Source organism: Nomascus leucogenys, chromosome 10, assembly GCF_006542625.1.
Source record: "Nomascus leucogenys isolate Asia chromosome 10, Asia_NLE_v1, whole genome shotgun sequence".
Taxonomy (NCBI): Eukaryota; Metazoa; Chordata; class Mammalia; order Primates; family Hylobatidae; genus Nomascus; species Nomascus leucogenys.
Window position 1 is genome coordinate 79,266,701 of NC_044390.1, and position 19,200 is coordinate 79,285,900.

Consider the following 19,200-nt stretch of genomic DNA (forward strand, 5'->3'; position numbering starts at 1 on the left):
CATTTAATTTTCATAACTGTCATCGTATTTCCCTGGGAGGTAGATCCTATTATTACCTCTCTTTTTACAGATAGATTTATTCATACAACACTGAGTTATTGAGTGCCTATTATTTGACATACTCTTGTTTTAGGCACAGAGGATACATCAATAAATAAAATAGATGGAGACTTAATGGAGCTTTTATTTGTAGTGAGGGAGACAGACAATAAATAAGTAGATAGCCTATTACATAGTGATAAATGCTACTGAGAAAAATAAAGCAGGAAAGGGGGGCAGTGAGAGAGGGAGGTAATTTTAAATAGTGTGGTAAGGCTGGCTTGGTGGCTTACCCCTGTAATCCCACCACTTTGGCAGGCCAAAGTGGGTGGATCGCATGAGGTCAGAATTCAAGACAAGCCTTGCCAACATGATAAAACCCCTTCTCTGCTAAAAATACAAAAATTAGCTGGGCGTGGTAGTGTGAGCCTGTAATCCCAGCTACTTGGGAGGCTGAGGCAGGAGAATCGCTTGAACCCAGTAGGCAAAGGTTGCAGTGAGCCAAGATCGTGCCATTGCACTCCAGCATGGGCAACAGAGCAAGACTCTTGTATAAATAAATAAATAGGCCGGGTGCAATGGGTCGTGCCTGTAATCTCAGCACTTTGTGAGGCCGAGGTGGGTGGATCACCTGAGGTCAGGAGTTTGAGACCAGCCTGGGCAACGTGGTAAAACCCCATCTCTACTAAAAATACAAAAAATTAGTCAGGCGTGGTGGCACGTGCCTGTAATCCCAGCTACTCGGGAGGCTGAGGCTTGAACCTGGGAGGTGGAGGTTGCAGTGAGCCAAGATCACGTTGTTGCACTCTAGCCTGGGCAACAGAGCAAGACTCCGTCTCAAAAAAAAAAAAAAAAAAAAGGAAGGCATTTAAATACTCCGGAGATCGAGAATGATGACTCTCACCTGTAATCCGAGCACTTAGGGAGGTCTAGGCGAGAGGATCACTTGAGGAGAGGAGTTCAAGACCAGCCTGGGCAACATGGCAAAACCCCATCTCTACTAAAATTACAAAAATTAGCTGAGCGGCCGGGCACAGTGGCTCACGCCTGTAATTCCAGCACTTTGGGAGGCTAAGATGGGCAGATCACGAGGTCAGGAGATCGAGACCATCCTGGCTAACATGCTGAAACCCTGTCTCTACTAAAAATACAAAAAAATTAGCCAGACGTGGTGGCGGGCACTTGTAGTCCCAGCTACTCGGGAGGCTGAGGCAGGAGAATGGCGTGAACCCAGGAGACAGAGCTTGCAGTGAGCCGAGATCGTGCCACTGCACTCCAGCCTGGGCAATAGAGAGAGACTCCGTCTCCCAAAAAAAAAAAAAAAAAAAAAAAATTAGCTGCAGGGTGGTGCACACCTGTAATCCCAGCTACTCAGGGGGCTGAGGCACGAGAATCACTTGAGCCCAGGAGGTGGAAGTTGCAGAGCCGAGATTGCAACACAGCACTCCAGCCTGGGCAACAGAGGGAGACTCTGTCTCAAAAATAATAATAAATAAATAAATACTCCCTGGATAAGGATCATTTGAGCCCAGGAGTTTGAGGCTGTATTGAGCTATGATTGCACTACTGCACTCCAGCCTGGGTGACAGAGCGAGACCCTGACTCTCTAAAAACAAACAAAGACTCCCGGGATGAAGCTATCAGGCAAAGTACAACAAAATATTTGAGACATACATACATACATTCACTGTTCATCTTAAATTCAAATTTAACTGGGTGTCCTGTATTTGTATTTGCTAAATCGGGCAACCCTGCCCTAGAGGAAACTCCATGCCCGCCAAATCATGCTAAGCAGCAACAATGAAGGGCAGATGCCTCAGGCGAGCTGACCCCAGGATCACTCAGAGATGGTGTATGACCCTGCTGAGGTTGGGCTTGGACAGGGAAAAGGAGGGAGGAGAGCTGGTGTTCACTTTTGGTGCAAGCGAAAGAGATGATGAGTCACCTGAGATTTAAGAATTTCCCAGGAATGGAAAAATACAGCACCTTTAAGGGGAGCACTTACGAGGCTCCTAACCAAGGCTCGGGTTACTCAGCCATGTTCTTAGGCTACCTTTGTTGGCCTGGCCCCAGAGGAATGCTGATAGACTTGGCACCCAGCTCCCTGAACTTGGCAAGACCAGAGTGTCATATGGACCTACCTAGCAGAGGCCTCTAGAGTCTTAGGTCACCACCCTTAGTGGGATATATTTCCCTCCACTCTGAAAGACTGTTTAGCATCCAAGTAGGATTAATTGGTTGTTCTCTTTTCCCATTCCTACTGCTTGTCCTCAGAACCTAAGAATGAAGCAGTGACTCGCTCAGCTCTGGGCCTGTCCTTACCTGCCGCTGGAGGCAGCTTCCACAGCCTTTGGCAGGCCTGAATCTTTTCGGGTAACAAGATGACCTCTGAGGAAGCCAAAAGCCCATCCTTGCTGTACAATTCAGAACTTGGAGCTCTTAGAGATGATATTATGGAAAAGTGCTTGGTATACAGCAGGTGCTCATTAAGTAGTGGTTTCCATTTTCTCAACTTAGAGGAGGGGCATACACTCTTCATTTGGTAACATTTTCTCTGGTGAGAAACGTTCTCCCTGGCCGGGTGCGGTGGCTCATACCTGTAATCTCAGCACTTTGAGAGGCCGAGGCAGGGGCATCACTTGACGTCTGGAGTTTGAGACCAGCCTGGCCAACATGGCAAAAACCCATCTCTACTAAAAATACAAAAATTGGCCAGATGTGGTGGCCCACACCTCTAATCCCAGCTACTTGGGAAGCTGAGGCAGGAGAATCGCTTGAACCCAGGAGGCAGAGGTTGCAGTGAGCCGAGATCATGCCACTGCACTCCAGCCTGGCGACAGAGCAAGACTCTGTCCCCCCACCACCAAAAAAGAAGAAGAAGATGCAGAAGGAGAAGAGAAGGAGAAGGAAAAGGAAAAGGAGAAGAGGAGGAGGAGGAGGAGGGGAAGGGGGAGGAGAAGGAGGAGAAGGAGAAGGAGAGGAAGAGGAAGAGGAAGAGGAAGAGGAAGAAGAAATGTTTTCCCTAAAGGGCAGTGAGACACCTGGGTGCTTTGTGCGTGAATAGCTAAAGACACAGGGAGGGGGTCTGCATTACTTGAATGTGGTGATGTGGGTGTCTCCACCCAATAATTCTTCTAGTTTTTCTTTTTTTTGAGAGGAAGTCTCGCTCTTTCGCCGGGGCGGGACTGCAGTGGCGCTATCTCGGCTCACTGCAAGCTCCACCTCCCAGGTTCACGCCATTCTCCTCCCTCAGCCTCTAGAGTAGCTGAGACTACAGGCATCCGCCACCACGCCCGGCTAATTTTTTGTATTTTCAGTAGAGACGGGGTTTCACAGTGTTAGCCAGGATGGTCTCAGTCCTCCTGACCTCGTGATCCGACTGCCTCGGCCTCCCAAAATGCTGGGATTACAGGCGTGAGCCACCGCACCCGGCCCTAGTTTTTCTTTTCTGTCGTGATGGACATGTACCAATGCCTCATCCTAAACAGGACACTGACCTATTTCACAGTTTTCGTGGTTGATATCCTGCACTTTTGACGGTGGAATAAACAGCAACTCTGGCTCTGAAATCAAGTAGATTCGGCTTCAAATCCAGGCTCTGACATTTATCAACTATGTGATCCTAAACAAGTGACTGAATGTCTCCCAACCTGTTTCTGCATTTATGAAACTATAATAATAAAATGACCAACCTCATTAAGTTGATGTAAGGAATAAATGCTGTCTTCCATGAAAAGAAACAGGCATAGCCAGGCACAATGGCTCACGCCTGTAATCCCAGCACTTTGGGAGGCCAAGGCGGGCAGATTACCTGAAGTCGGGAGTTTGAGACCAGCCTGACAAATATGTTGAAATCCCATCTGTACTAAAAGTACAAAAAATTAGCCGGGCGTGGTGGCAGCTACCTGTAATCCCAACTACTTGGGAGAATGAGGCGGGAGAATTGCTTGAACTTGAGAGGCGGGGTTGCAGTGATCCAAGATTGCACCATTGGACTCCAGTCTGGGTGACAGACTGAGAGTCTGTCTCAAAAGAAAAAAAAAAAAAGAAAGAAACAGGCACAAAGAAAGCGCTCAACAGCAGGTATTATTATCTTTCATATTAGTGTGAGGACTCCTTTGATTTAAAACTGCAGAAATTCTCATGCCTGTAATCCCACCATTTTGAGAGGCTGAGGCAGGAGGATCACTTGAGCCCAGGAGTTCAAGATTGGCCTGGGCAATATAGGGAGACCCCGGCTCTACAAAAAATAAGAAAATTAGCCAGGCGTAGTGGTGCACACCTATAGTCCCAACTACTCAGAAGGCTGAGGTGGGAGGATTGCTTGTACCCAGAAGGTTGAGCCTCCAATGAGCTATGATTATGCCACTGCACTCTGGCCTGGGTGACAGACTGAGACACTGTCTCAAAACAGACAAACAAAACGACAACAACAACAAAAGCCCTGCAGAAATAACTTCTTGGCACTTCAGGGCACTAAGGAAGGAAATTTTCCCAAGTCTGACATGTCTCCTGGGAGGAACAATATCTGGGAATTTCCCACACTGGTTAGCATAGGGAAAATCTAAAGTACAAAGTAGGCACAGAGTTAAAGGTAGATGGAGAAACGCAGTGACTTCAACTAAGAGTTAGGATAACCTGAGCTATGGTCTTCTTTTGACCAATAATTCAAGTTCTGACTTATTTCCATTCGAAAAGGAGAGTATGGGCTGGGCAGAGTGGCTCACACCTGTAATCTCAGCACTTTGGGAGGCCTAAGCAGGTGGATTGCCTGAGGTCAGGAGCTTGAGACCAGCCTGGCCAACATGACGAAACCCCATTTCTACTAAAAATACAAAAATTAGCTGGGTGTAGTGGCGCACCCCTGTAGTCCTAGCTACTCAGGAGGCTGAGGCAGGAGAATTGCTTTAATTTGGGAGGTGGAGGTTGCAGTGAGCCAAGATCACACTACTGCACTCCAGCCTGGGTGACAGAGCAAGACTCTATCTAAACAAAACAAAATAAAACAAACCAACAAAAAAAAGAAAAGAAAAGGAGAGGATGAGCTGGGCACAGTGGCTCATGCCTGTAATCCCAGCACTTTGGGAGGCTGAGGTGGGCAGATCACTTGAACCCAGGAGTTCAAGACCAGCCTAGGCAATAAGGCAAGACCCCCATCTCTACAAAAAATTTAAAAATTAGCCAAGTGTGGCGGTGCATGCTCAAGCCCAGGAAGCCCAGGCTGCAGTGAGCCATGATCACACCACTGCACTCCAGCCTGGGCGATGGACTGTCTCAAAAATAAAAAAGAAAGAAAGAGTGAAATTCCGTCTCTACTAAAAAAAAAAAAAAAAATACAAAAATTAGCTGGGTGTGGTGGTGTGCGCCTGTAATCCCAGGAGGAGGCTGAGGCCGGAGAATCGTGTGAACCCAGGAGGCAGAGGCTGCAGTGAGCCGAGATAGCACCATTGCACTCCAGCCCGGGCGATAGTGCAAGATTCCGTCTCAGAAACAAAAACAAAAACAAAAAGAAAGAAACGAAAGGAGAGGATGAGACTAAGAGAACCTTTCCAACTCAATCCCTTGTATGCAGTAGCTGTCTGCCTCAGCACTTCCAATTGTGTCCGCCAGGTGGCCTATGAATGCCAAGTCTCCCAGGCCACTTTCCAAATCAAATACATCTCATTTTGCATGCTTTAATAAAACATAGCAAATATGTTTGTGTAAGCTATATTTTATTAATTTTTGTACTCAATTTTATTGATATATAATTTAAATACCATAAAATTTGCCCATTTTGAATGCAAAATTTAATGATTTTTATTTTGCTTTTTTTAAAGACAGGGTTTCTGTCACCCAGCCTGGAGTACAGCGACATGATCATGGCTCACCGTGGCCTTGATCCCTCAGGTTCAAGGAATCTTCACACCTCAACCTCTCAAGTAGCTGGAGCTACAGTTGGGCACCACTATGCCTGGCTCCAGTCTGATCTTGAACTTCCAGCCTCAAGTCATTCTCTTACCTCAGCTTCCCAAAGTGCTGGGCTTACTACAGGTGTGAGCCACCATGCCTGGACCTTCCATATCATTTTGTAAATTACTTTATTATCCTAGTAGTTTTATGGCTTGTTTTATTTATTTATTTTTTTTATTTATTTATTTTTTTTTTGAGACAGAGTCTCGCTCTGTCGCCCAGGCTGCAGTGCAGTGGAGCGATCTCAGCTCACTGCAAGCTCCGCCTCCCGGGTTCACGCCATTCTCCTGCCTCAGCCTCCCGAGTAGCTGGGACTACAGGCGCCTGCCACCACGCCTGGCTAACTTTTTTTGTATTTTTAGTAGAGACGGAGTTTCACCATGTTGGCCAGGATGGTCTCGATCTCCTGACCTCATGATCCGCCCGCCTCAGCCTCCCAAAGTGCTGGGATTACAGGCATGAGCCACCACGCCGGGCCTATGGTTTTATTTTTAACATGTAAATCTTTGATCCATTTGGTATTTATTTCCATATGAATAATAAGGTAGGCTTTCGGCCAGGCGTGATAGCTCACACTAATCTCAATACTTTGGGAGGCCAAGATGGGCAGATCACTTGAGGTCAGGAGTTCAAGACCAGCCTGGCCAACATGGTGAAACCCCGTCTGTACTGAAGATACAAAAATTAGCTGAGCGAGGTGGTACGCGCCTGTATTCCCAGCTACTCAGGAGGCTGAGGTAGGAGAATCACTTGAATCTAGAAGGAGGAAGTTGCAGTGAGCTGAGATCTCACCATTGCACTCCAGCCTGGGCGACAGAGTGAGACTCCCTCTCAAAATAAACAAATTAATAAAATAAATAAATAAATAAATGTCAGGTGCGGTGGCTCATGCCTGTAATCCCAGCACTTTGGGAGGCCGAGGTGGGCAGATTGCCTGAGCTCAGGAGATCACAACCAGCCTGGGCAACAGGGTGAAACCCCATCTCTACTAAAAATACAAAAAATTAGCTGGGCGTGGTGGCGTGCACCTGTAGTCCCAGCTACTTGGGAGGCTGGGGCAGGAGAATTGCTTGAACGCAGGAGGCGGAGGTTGCAGTGAGCTGAGATCTCGCCACTGCACTCCAGCCTGGGCAACAGAGCGAGACTCCGTCTCAAAACAAATAAATAAATAAGGTGGGATTTCAATTTTATCTTTTTCAGTTGTATCTATCTATCTATGGTGGTCATATAAATATATATAGTAGCTGCATAAATATATAAAGGGAATATATATATACATATATATATACATATACATATTTTTGTTTTGTTTTGTTTTGTTTTTGTTTTTGCCTGGTGCGGTGGCTGACAGGCTGGGCGCAGTGGCTCAGGCCTGTAATCCCAACAATTTGGGAGGCCAGGGTGGGCGGATCACTTGAGGTCAGGAGTTCAAGACCAGTCTGACTAACATGCTGAAACTCCGTCTGTACTAAAACCACAAAAATTAGCCAGGCATGGTGGCAGGCGCCTGTAATCCCAGATTACAAGACAGGCAGGAGAATCGCTTGAACCTTGGAAATGGAGGTTGCAGTGAGCTGAGATTGTGCCACTGACTCCAGCCTGGGTGACAGAGCGAGACTCCATCTCAAAAAAAATATATATATATATATATTTTGGTAGAGACAGGGTCTTGAACACCTGGCTTCAAGCAATCCTCCCACCTCGGCCTCTCAAAGACAAGGGAGCCACCATGCCTGACCTCAACCCCTATTTATTGAATAGTCCATCTTTTTCACAAAGCACTCAATGCCATCATTATCATATATTAAATTTCCATATGCATTTCCGGCTAGTCATGGAACAGTCTCTAGTCTCTATTCAAGGGCAGGTCAACACCAGAGTCTGCAGAGTTGGCTGGATTATCTGATCTGAGTCTGGGCTTGCTCTGTGCAGCCTCTGAACTACTCGACTCTTGGGAGAACGTTGTCAGCTGCATTTGGGCTACTGGATGCTAAGAATGAGGCCCTTGATTTGGAATGAAGTCACCTTGAGGGGGTAGTGCTGCTTTGCGGCCAGTTCCCTGAGAAAGCATACGAGATAAGGAATTAAAACCACCTAGGAAATTTTTTTAATGATTCTAAAATTTATATGTAAATGATAATGACCTAGAATAGCCAAAATGGCAAGGCCAGTTGCAGGGGCTCACATCTGTAATCTCAGTACTTTGGGAGGCCAAGGTAGGACGATTGCTTGAGTTCAAGACCAGCCTGGGCAACATAGCAAGACCCCCATCTCTACAAAACTAAAAAAATTAGCTGGAAGTGGTGGTGCACCCTTGTGGTCCCAGCTACTCTGGAGTGTGAGGCGGGAGGATTGCTTGATCCAGCCAGGAGTTTGAGGCTGCAGTGGGCTATGACCCTTTCTCAAAATAAATAAATAAAGCCACATTCATTAAGACTGTGGAGAAACAGTATAAGGATAAACAGGTAGATGTGTAGAACAGAGAGCCCAGAAATAGATTCTATACATATAGTCACTTGATTTATGACAAAGACCCAAGTGTAATTCAGCAGAGAAAAGATTTTTTCTCCCAGTAAATGGAACCATAGGTTATGTTTTTATTTATTTATTTGGTCTGTTTGTGAGGCAAGGTCTCATTCTGTCACCCAGGCTGGAGTACAGTCACACAATCACAGCTCACTGCAGCCTTGAACTCCTGGGCTCAAGCGATCCTCCTCCCTCAGTCTCCCAGGTAGCTGGGACTACAAACACACATCAGAATGCCCAGCTAATTTTTTCACTTTTTTGTAGAGGCAGGAGTCTTGCTATGTTACTCAGGCTGGTCTTAAACTCCTGGACTCAAGCAATCCCCCCACCTTTGCCTTCCAAAGTGCTGGTATTTTATATATACACGTGTGAGCCACTGTGCCCCGCCTCAAACCTTAGGCAGTGTTGAGGGAGAGAACTGAGTGAGCGCTTTTCCTGAGAAATCAGACTAAAACAAAGTGATCCTAAGTCTCCTCCTCTAGACACTAGGAGGGTCCCTGCAGGTGTCTGAGGGTTGAAGCTGCCTGGGGAAGGGAGCGGTGGCCCCTGGGAACTCTGCCTGGCAACCAGGCAGCCTGGAAAATGTCCCAGCATGCTCTGAAGCCTCTGGTCCAATCCCAGTCCTCCTCATGAATGTATATGAGTCCCCAGATATCAGCTGCGGCTCTGAGCCTCTTCCTCCCGGCTCAACCCCCCACCGCTCCCTTCCCCACACAAACATCCCTCACCCTTCCTCTTCTCCTTGATAACTGGCAACATCTCTTGCTCCTTGCTTCAGAACTGATGAAATAATGTGAACGTTTCAGGGCCTGAGGACATTAATCTAGAGTGTTTCAGGGCCTGGCACCTTGATTAGGAAACTGGCTTTTAGCAGTGGTTTCGCAAATATTTCTCCAGTTAGAGATGAATATACTTGTGACTATGTGCCAAAAATAATAATAATAATAATTAAATCAGATGTATGTCTAAAGCCCGCCTTGGAAGACCTAACTCCATCTAGAAAATAAAAGTGCGTGATGTCCTTCTGTGGCAGACACTGTCCTTTGCTCTTGCTTCCCTAATAGCTCCCTCCCTGGTTAATCCCCTGTTATTCCCTGGTTACTCCCCTGTTATTCCCTGGTTACTCCCCTGTTATTGCCTGGTTACTTCCCCTCCCAGTGTGTCAATTATCTAAGCCTCTCTGAGTAATCAGATGGCCAGCTAATGAGGGAGTGCCTGAGTCACTCTGGGGCCACTGAAAAATAAAAAAAGATGGAATTCCAAAACTTGTAGGTAGAAATTAAAAGACCGTATTGTTTTGGTTTTTAAGCCAGAGCCAGCACAGTGGCTCACACCTGTAATCCCAGCACTTTAAGAGGCTGAGGTGGGAGGATCATTTGAGACCAGGAGGTCAAGGCTGCCGTGAGCTGTGATTGTATCACTGCATTCCAGCCTGGGTGAGACCTTGCCTCAAAAAAAATTTTTTTTAATTAAAAAAAAAAAAAGCCAGGGGCTGGGTGCGGTGGCTCATGCCTGTAATCCTAGCACTTTGGGAGGCCGAGGTGGGCGGATCACGAGGTCAAGAGATCGAGACCATCCTGGCCAACATGGTGAAACCCCGTCTCTACTAAAAATACAAAAATTAGCTGGGCATGGTGGTGTGCGCCTGTAGTCCCAGCTATTTGGGAGGCTGAGGTGGGAGAATCACTTGAACCTGGGCGGAGGAGGTTGCAGTGAGCCGAGATCACACCACTGCATTCCAGCCTGGCGACAGAGCAAGACTCCATCTCAAAAAAAAAGAAGCCAGGGCTAAATAAATATTAATAACTCATGAGAGCTAGAGATATTTATGTACACATGGATGACTGGAACTTTTAATAACCAAAAGCCAAATAAGGCCAACTCTATAGCCCATTCCAGTAATTCTACTCCTGGGTGTATACCTAATAGAAATTAACATCATATCTAACCAAGAACAAGAACATTCATACTTGGCTGAAACTAGAAACAAGCCAAATGTTCATTAACTGTAGAATGGGCTAATAAATTGTGAAGTTGTGAAGATATTCACAATTTATTAAGAATACTACATGACAATGAAAAGGAATGAACTAAGGTTATATGCAATGACATGGGTGAATATAACATTCAAGATAATGCCTGAAAGAAGTCCAACACAAAATAGTATATATTGCATCATTCTATCTGTTCCTGTGGAATAGAACAGGCAAAACTATTCTTTTTTTTTTTTTTTTGAGACGGAGTCTCGCTGTGTCCCCCAGGTTGGAGTGCAAAATATATATTGCATCATTTTCTGTGAAAAAAAAAAACTTTGAGGAGTCCGGCAGGGGGCGGCGCGATCTCAGCTCACTGCAAGCTCCGCCTCCTGGATTCACGCCATTCTCCTGCCTCAGCCTCCCGAGTAGCTGGGACTACAGGCACCCGCCAACACGCCCGGCTAATTTTTTTTTGTATTTTTAGTAGAAACGGGGTTTCACCTTGTTAGCCAAGATGGTCTCAATCTCCTGACCTCGTGATCCGCCCGTCTCGGCCTCCCAAAGTGCTGGGATTACAGGCATGAGCCACTGCGCCCGGCCAACTATTCTTTTTTTTAATTTTTTTTTTTTGAGATAAGAGTCTCACTCTGTTGACCAAACTGGGGTGCAGTGGTACAATCTCGGCTCACTGCAACCTCTGCCTTGTGGGTTCAAGCGATTCTTCGGCCTCAAACTCACAAGTAGCTGAGACTACAGGCATGCGCCACCACGCCCACCTAATTTTTTTTTTTTTTTTTGAGGCGGAGTCTCGCTCTGTCGCCCAGGCTGGAGTGCAGTGGCGCAATCTCGGCTCACTGCAAGCTCCGCCTCCCGGGTTCACCCCATTCTCCTGCCTCAGCCTCCCGAGTAGCTGGGACTACAGGCGCCCGCCAGTACGCCTGGCTAATTTTTTGTGTTTTTAGTAGAGACGGGGTTTCACTGTGTTGGCCAGGATGGTTTTGATCTCCTGACCTCGTGATCCGCCCGCCTTGGCCTCCCAAAGTGCTGGGATTACAGGCGTGAGCCACCGCGCCCGGCCACGCCCAGCTAATTTTTGTATTTTCAGTACAGACGGGTTTTCACCATGTTGGCCAAGCTGGTTTCGAACTCCTGACCTCGTGATCTGCCAGCCTCGGCCTCCCAAAGTGCTGGGATAATAGGCATGAGCCACCACGCCTGGCCGGGCATTTTCTATTTCTTGATCTGAGTGATGGTAACAGGGGTATATAAAAATACAAAACTCCACTCCTAGGTGAAATTTCTCCTAGAGAAATGAAAACATACATCCACGCAGGGCTGGGTGCGGTGGCTCACGCCTGTAATCCCAGCACTTTGGGAGGCCGAGGCGGGCGGATCACGAAGTCAGGAGATGGAGACCATCCTGACTAACACAGTGAAACCCCGTCTCTACTAAAAATACAAAAAAATTAGCCGAGCGTGGTGGCGGGCGCCTGTAGTCCCAGCTACTCAGGAGACTGAGGCAGGAGAATGGTGTGAACCCGGGAAGCGGAGCTTGCAGTGAGCTGAGATCACGCCACTGCACTCCATCCTGGGTGACAGGGAGACTCCGTTTCAAGAAAGAAAAAAAAAAGAAAACATACATCCATGCAAAATTTGTATACAGTTGTGTATAACAGCGTTCTTGGCTGGGCAAGGTGGCTCAAGCCTGTAATCCCAGCATTTTGGGAGGCTGAGGCAGGCAGATTGCTTGAGTCCAAGAGTTCGAGACCAGCCTGGGCAGCATGAGGAAACCCCATCTCTACAAAAGATACAAAAATTAGCTGGGTGTGCTGGCGTGCACCTGTAGTTCCAGCTACTCAGACAGCTGAGGTGGGAGAATTCCTTGAGCCCGGGAAGCAGAGGTTTCAGTGAGCCGAGATTGTGCTGCCACTGCACTCCAGCCTGGGTGATCGAGGGAGACCCTGTCTCAGAAAAAAAAAAAAAAAAATTGAAAGAAAAGGAAACAAATGAAGTACTGATGAATGCTATAATATGGACGAACCTTGAAAACATCATGCTAGGTGAAATAAACCATCACAAAAGTCTCCATATTGTATGATTCCATTCATATGAAATGCCCCAAATAGGCAAATCTATGAAGAAAGAAAGTTGATGGGTGATTGTCAGTCTGGGCATGGAGATGAGGGGAGTAACTGTTAATGGGCAGAGTTTCTTTTGGGGATGATAAACATGTCCAGGATCGCCGGGCACGGTGGCTCACGTCTGTAATCCTGGCACTTCGGGAGACCAAGGTGGGTGGATCACTTGAAGTCAGGAGTTTGAGACCAGCCTGGCCAATATGTTGAAACCCCATCTCTACCAAAAACACAAAAATTAGCTGGGCGTGGTGGCCGGTGCCTGTAGTCCCAGCTACTCGGGAGGCTAAGGCAGAAGAATCGCTTGAACCCGGGAGGCAGAGGTTGCAGTGAGCTGAGATCGCGCCGCTGCACTCCAGCCTGGGCGACAGAAAGAGACTCCATCTCAAAAAAAAAAAAAAAAAAAAAAAATGTCCAGGAACTAGATTGCAGTGATAGTTGCACAAATCTGTGACTATACTAAAAAATCATTGTGAAGTCTACTTTTTTTCTTTTCTTTTTTTTTTTTTTTTTTGAGACAGAGTCTCAAACTCTGGGAGGCAAACTCTGCCTCCCAGGTTCAAGTGCTTCTCCTGCCTGTGCCTCCCAAGTAGCTGAGATTACAGTTACAGGTGCCTGCCACCACAGCTGGCTAATTTTTCTTTTTCTTTTTTTTTTTTGAGACGGATTCTCGCTTTGTCACCCAGGCTGGAGTACAGTGGCGCAATCTCTGCTCACTGCAACCTCTGCCTCCTGGGCTCAAGCGTTTCTGCTAATTCAGCCTCCCAAATCCGTGTATCTGAGATTACAGGCATAAGCCACAATGCCCAGCTAATTTTTGTATTTTTAGTATAGGCGAGGTTTCACCATGTTGGCCAGGCTGGTCTCGAACTCCTGACCTCAAGCGATTCACCTGCCTTGGCCTCCCAAAGTGCTGGGATTACAGGCATGAGCCACCGCGCCTGGCCAAAACCAATTTTTTTTTTTAGAGGTAAAAGTCTCTCTCTGTTATCCAGGCTGGAGTGCAGTGGTGTGACCATAGCTCACTACAGCCTTAAACTCCTGGGATCCATTAATCTTCTCACCTCAGCCTTCCAAGCACCTGGGACTACAGGTGCACACACTAATGCCCAGCTAATTTTTATTACTTTTAGTAGAGACGAGGTCTCCCTATGTTGCCCAAGCTGATCTTGAACTCCTGGGCTCAAGGGATCCTCCTGCCTCAGCCTCCCAAAGTGCTGGGATTACAGGTGTGAGCTACTATGCCAGGTCCACTTTAAATGGATGAATTGTCTGATATGTGAATTATACCTTTGATAAAACTGTTACTGTTATTTAAAAAGTCCTTACGGCCGGGCGCGGTGGCTCACGCTTGTAATCCCAGCACTTTGGGAGGCCGAGGCGGGCGGATCAAGAGGTCAGGAGATCGAGACCACGGTGAAACCCCGTCTCTACTAAAAATACAAAAAAAATTAGCCGGGCGTGGTGGCGGGCGCCTGTAGTCCCAGCTACTCGGAGAGGCTGAGGCAGGAGAATGGCGTGAACCCGGGAGGCGGAGCTTGCAGTGAGCCGAGATCGCGCCACTGCACTCCAGCCTGGGCGACAGAGCGAGACTCCGTCTCAAAAAAAAAAAAAAAAAAATAGTCCTTACACAATATACTTAAGATGTATGCACTTTATGGCGTGTACTTCTACCCCAGACAAATTTAAAACAAAACAAAATAATAGTAGTTTCCTACCAGAGGTGTCTGAGAAGATGGGCAGAGAGGGAGAAGATATTTGGGATTGGGTGCTTATTGGGACGCCAGGGAGCAAGGGACTCACTGCCAGAGTCGCCTCTTGATGCATCCAAAAAAGTGCCAGGAAGATCAACAGGAAGGGGCCTCAAAAGACAGAGGGAGCTGGCGAAGGGCTGAGAGAAGTGCAAAGGATGGAATGCTAGAGGGTAGAAAGGAACCCAGTTTGATGAAAACCCAGTTTGATGAAAACAGATTTGGTTTTGGCCAAAAACAAAACAAAAAACCACCTTTAAATGTTTACTGTAGGCTGGGCAAGATGGCTCACACCTGTAATCCCAGCACTTTGGGAGGCCGAGATGGAACACCTGATATCAGGAGTTCGAGACCAGCCTGACCAACATGGTGAAACCCCATCTGTACTAAAAATACAAAAATTAGCTGGGCATGGTGGTACATGCCTGTAATCCCAGCTACTTGGGAGGCTGAGGCGGGAAAATTGCTTGAACCCAGGAGGTGGAGATTGCAGTGAGCCGAGATCGCACCACTGCACTCCAGGTTGGGTGACAGAAAGAGATTCTGTTTCTTTTTTTCCTTCTTTTTTTTTTTTTTTTGAGACGGAGTTTCAAAATAAACTTGTTGCCTGGGCTGGAGTGCAATGGCGTGATCTCAGCTCACCACAACTACTGCCTCCTGGGTTCAAGTGATTCTCCCACCTCAGCCTCCCAAGTAGCTGGGATTACAGGCATGTACCACCACACCCGGCTTATTTTGTATTTTTAGTAGAGATGGGGTTTCTCCATGTTGGTCAGGCTGGTCTCAAACTCCCAACCTCAGGTGATGCGCCCGCCTCAGCTTCCCAAAGTGCTGGGATTACAGGCTTGAGCCACCGCGCCCAGCCAAGATTGTTTAAAAAAAAAAAAAAAAAAAAGAGTTTATTGTAAAGCAGCACCTTGAGGTAATCCAGCAAGTAGAAATTGAGTGCCTTCCATGTGTCCGGGCTAGGCATGGGGCCAGGAATCTATGACTCTAAGCAGCTGCTTGCTGGGAAGTAAAAGTGAGAGGAAGGGAACAGGTTGGCAACTAGAACCACAGGGAAAAGCTGCATTCTGTCAGGGAAGATCCCTAGCCCTTGAGCAGGGGCTGAGGCTGTGGGAGGCAGAAGACAGTTCAGAACAGGGATGGGGGCGTGTTGGGGAATGGAGTCGGGTTGGCTTCTCAGACTAGGTAGTGACAGCTTTGGCTAGAGGAGAGGAATTTCCCTCCCCCAGCCTGGCAGGGCTCTGAGTAGGGCTGAGCTGGGAAGGGTAGGGCAACACCTCTCCCTTTGGGCTTTATCAAAATTCTACTGCAGTGAATGCTAACTCTGCCAGAGCCCAGAAGTGCCATTTAGGCCATGACACCAGAAATCCAGATTCAGTTAATTTAGTGAGTTTTTGGGGATGAGGTTGAGGTACTAGGGAATTGGGATAGTGAGGAGGTTGACCTTGAGCAGACATTCAAATTTCTTTTTTTTTTTTTTTTTGTTGAGACGGAGTCTCGCTGTCACCCAGGCTGGAGTGCAGTGGCGCGATCTCCGCTCACTGCAGGCTCCGCCCCCTGGGGTTCACGCCATTCTCCTGCCTCAGCCTCCAGAGTAGCTGGGACTACAGGCGCCCGCCACCTCGCCTGGCTAATTTTTTGTACATTTTAGTAGAGACGGGGTTTCACCGTGTTAGCCAGGATGGTCTCGATCTCCTGACCTCGTGATCCACCTGCCTCAGCCTCCCAAAGTGCTGGGATTACAGGCGTGAGCCACTGCGCCCGGCCAGACATTCAAATTTCTAACAAGCCGGTTGGGCGCAGTGCCTCACGCCTGTAATCCTAGCACTTTGGGAGGCCAAGGTAGGACGATCTTTTGAGGTCAGGAGTTCAAGACCAGCCTGACCAACATGGCGAAACCCCGTCTCTACTAAAAATACAAACAAATAGCCAGGCGTGGTAGTGGGCACCTACAGTCCCAGCTACTCCGGAGCCTGAGGCAGGAGAATCGCTTGAACCGGGCAGGCAGAGGTTGCAGTTGAGCTGAGATCGCGCCACTGCACTCCAGCCTGGGAGAGAGAGCGAGACTTTGTCTCAGAAAAATAAAAAATAAGTAAATAAATAAATAAAAATAAGTTCCTAACAAGCCCTTTAAAGATTCTGGTGCAAGGAGGCTGGGGGGAACTCCATCTAATCCTCTCATACAGGTGACTCCTGGTAAACCAAGAAGCAGCTCTTCCTCTAACCTAATCTAAATACTTTCTGCTGCCACTGTAATCACCCCGCCTTGCCTGCCTTTTTTGGTCAGGAATAAAATACCCCTAAACTTTTTTGATTTCTGCTGTTGGATTTAGGCCAGTGAAAATAAGGCGCCCCAGGGGTTAAGTGAAATTTGAGCTTATCATTATTTCCAGTTCATTCCTTGCTACCCTGGACCTTGTTGTCTCCTCCCACTGTGAACTATGAATTTAGAGGAGCTTCTGGGTCACTCAGGCAAGGGAAAGGCAGGACTGACATTCTCCTGTTTATTTATTCAAACTGTGTTTATACCATGTGGATGACTACATGGAGCAACTGAAACTCTCCTACACTACTGTTGGGAACGTTTAGTGTTGCAACCACTTCGGAAAACAGTTTGGTAGTTTCTTGTAAAGTTAAAACATAGACTTACCATATGATCCAGCAATCCCACATCCAAGTATTTATCTGAGAGAAATAAAAAATTATATCCCCAAAGACTTGCACAAGAATGTTTATTACTGCCTAAACTAGAATCAGTTTTTTTTTTGAGGCGGAGTCTCGCTCTGTCACCCAGGCTGGAGTGCAGTGGCCCCATCTCAGCTCGCTGAAACTTCTGCATCCCAGGCTCAGGCAATCTTCTCACCTTAGCCTCCCAAGTAGCTGGGACTACGCGCATGAGCCACCACGCCTGGCTAAATTTTTGTATTTTTTGTAGAGACAGGGTTTTGTTATGTTGCCCAGGCTGGTCTGGAACTCCTGAGCTCAGGCGATCTTACCCGCCTTGACCTGCCAAAGTGCTGGGATTGTAGGCATGAGCCACCATGCCTGGCCAAAAACTAGAACCAGCTCTAATGTTTGTCAGTATAAATTGTGGCATATCCATGTGCTATGCTACTTGGCACTGAAAAGGAATAGACTTGATATTATCAACAGCATGGATAAACCTCAAAAACATTAGCTGAGTTAAAACACCTTATTCATAAAAGAACACACTATATGGTTTTTTTCTTTATATATACTTAATACATTAATATACTTAATTCATATTAATACACATTTTTCTGATTGTTTTTAATCGTTAATGATTGTGCTTTCTTTTGAACTCCAGTAAGTTTTGTTATTAAAATGTAATATACAATGTAAAGTGCTTAAGATATAGGTGTGTAGCTTAATAACTATTTACTAATTAATTCATCTGTGTTAATCACTTGGCTGATCAAGATATAAACATTTCTAGAAAATCTTTCTCATATCTCCTTTCAGGCTATATACCCTCTGAATGGAACCAGTTACTTACTTCTCTCACTTTAGGTTAGTTTTCCCTGGTTTTAAACTTTATATATTGGAATAACACAAATTATATTGCATATTTAAACTAAATATTTTATTTTGTTATAAATATTGCTTTGAGACGGAGTTTTGATTTTGTCGCCCAGGCTGGAGTGCAGTGGCTCAATCTCGGCTCACTGCAACCTCCACCTCCTGGGTTCAAGCGATTCTCCTGTCTCAGCCTCCCAAGTAGCTGGGATTATAGGCGCCTGCCACCACGGCCAGCTAATTTTTGTATTTTTAGTAGAGACGGTGTTTCACCATGTTGGCCAGGCTGGTCTCGTAGTCCTGACCTCAGGTGATCCACCAGCCTCTGCCTCCCAAAGTGTTGGCATTACAGGCGTGAGCCACCGTGCCCAGCCTGTTAGCTGCTGTTCTTGCTTAGTACTATCTCATTAACATTTTGCTATTATATTACATTACATTATATTATATTATATTATATTATATCATATTATTTTTGAGACGGGGTCTTGCTCTGTCCCCCAGGCTAGAGTGCAGTGGCATGATCAGGGCTCACTCCAGCCTCTGCCTCCTGGGCTCGAGGGATCCTTCCACCTCAGCCTCCCAAGAACTACAGGTGCATGCAATCATGCCTGGCTAATTTTTGTATTTTTTTTGTAGAGATATGGTTTCATTATATTGCCCAGGCTGGTCTCCTGAGCTCAAGAGATCCACCCGCCTTGGCCTCCATATTTTGCAATTATAATCTGCAATGGAATCATAATTTTAAATTGCTGTATTGTTTGTAATATGTGCTTGGTTATACTTATATAATTATTCTCTCCTTTATTATACATGAGGTAAGAGAAGTTCAGGGAATCCATTAAGGCAGCAAGTGGAGAAACTAGCTCTCAAACCTGCATCTCAGGCTCTCATTCTTCCACTGCAAAAAAGCAAAGTGCTCAAATATGGTCACAGCCCTGCAGAAGTCTTGCACAAGGGCATTATCATAGCAACAAGAATGACTAATAAGTATTAATGGCCCATGAGAAAAGAACAAATACCATTAATTATCTCAATATATTAGGCATATTAGTAATGTTTGTACAGAATTATTCATGCAAATATTATTAGCCTGTGCCGGGGACAGTTGTTAAACTCAGCAACAGGCACGCAGCCCAGCTCCGTGCCTCTGGTTCCAGATGTGCAGGGGCCAGGGCTTCCAGGGACACGCCCCCGTAGGCCTCCAGGGAGCCAATCGACGCGCAGAAGGCGGGGCCCCGGGAGCGACAACGGTGTTATCCAATGGGCAGACAGCTGGAG